This window comes from Cucurbita maxima, unplaced genomic scaffold, assembly GCF_002738345.1.
Source record: "Cucurbita maxima cultivar Rimu unplaced genomic scaffold, Cmax_1.0 Cma_Scf05877, whole genome shotgun sequence".
Taxonomy (NCBI): domain Eukaryota; kingdom Viridiplantae; phylum Streptophyta; class Magnoliopsida; order Cucurbitales; family Cucurbitaceae; genus Cucurbita; species Cucurbita maxima.
Window position 1 is genome coordinate 1 of NW_019277893.1, and position 936 is coordinate 936.

At 50.7% G+C, this 936-nt stretch overlaps 3 non-coding genes and 1 pseudogene across 3 annotated transcripts; all 4 read right to left on the bottom strand.

Moving 5' to 3' along the window:
* Nucleotides 1–68: 68 nt before the first annotated feature.
* LOC111476166 lies at nucleotides 69–187 on the bottom strand. Its single transcript, XR_002716943.1, has one exon. It is a non-coding gene; the product is annotated as a 5S ribosomal RNA (ribosomal RNA).
* Nucleotides 188–322: 135 nt separating this feature from the next.
* Nucleotides 323–441, bottom strand: LOC111476167. The gene has a single exon (XR_002716944.1). It is a non-coding gene; the product is annotated as a 5S ribosomal RNA (ribosomal RNA).
* Nucleotides 442–576: 135 nt separating this feature from the next.
* LOC111476164 lies at nucleotides 577–695 on the bottom strand. Its single transcript, XR_002716942.1, has one exon. It is a non-coding gene; the product is annotated as a 5S ribosomal RNA (ribosomal RNA).
* Nucleotides 696–829: 134 nt separating this feature from the next.
* Nucleotides 830–936, bottom strand: LOC111476168 (annotated as a pseudogene; the record flags this gene model as incomplete).

Below are 936 nucleotides of genomic sequence, written 5' to 3' on the forward strand. Positions count from 1 at the left end.
GTGAGCGGGGGAGGTTCTCATTTGTAGAGAAAGGAAGAAAAGAACTGGGAGAAATTGAAAGAAAAAAAGGGGTGCAACACGAGAACTTCCCAAGTGGTCACCCAACTTAGTACTACTCTCGCCCAAGAACGCTTAACTGCAGAGTTCTGATGGGATCCGGTGCATTAGTGCTGGTATGATCGCACCCGACATGCCATGCGCACAAAATCGGATTTAACGCATGCGGGGCGGCATGATCGAAACGCGATGGGCGTGAGCGGGGGAGGGGTTCTCATTTGTAGAGAAAGGAAGAAAAGAACTGGGAGAAATTGAAAGAAAAAAAGGGGTGCAACACGAGAACTTCCCAAGTGGTCACCCAACTTAGTACTACTCTCGCCCAAGCACGCTTAACTGCAAGGTTCTGATGGGATCCGGTGCATTAGTGCTGGTATGAAGGCACCTGACATGCCATGCGCACAAAATCGGATTTAACGCATGCGGGGCGGCATGATCGAAACGCGATGGGCGTGAGCGGGGGGGGGGTTCTCATTTGTAGAGAAAGGAAGAAAAGAACTGGGAGAAATTGAAAGAAAAAAAGGGGTGCAACACGAGGACTTCCCAAGTGGTCACCCAACTTAGTACTACTCTCGCCCAAGCACGCTTAACTGCGGAGTTCTGATGGGATCCGGTGCATTAGTGCTGGTATAATCGCACCCGACATGCCATGCGCACAAAATCGGATTTAACGCATGCGGGGCGGCATGATCGAAACGCGATGGGCGTGAGCGGGGGAGGGGTTCTCATTTGTAGAGAAAGGAAGAAAAGAACTTGGAGAAATTGAAAGAAAAAAGGGGTGCAACACGAGGACTTCCCAAGTGGTCACCCAACTTAGTACTACTCTCGCCCAAGCACGCTTAACTGCGGAGTTCTGATGGGATCCGGTGCATTAGTGCTGGT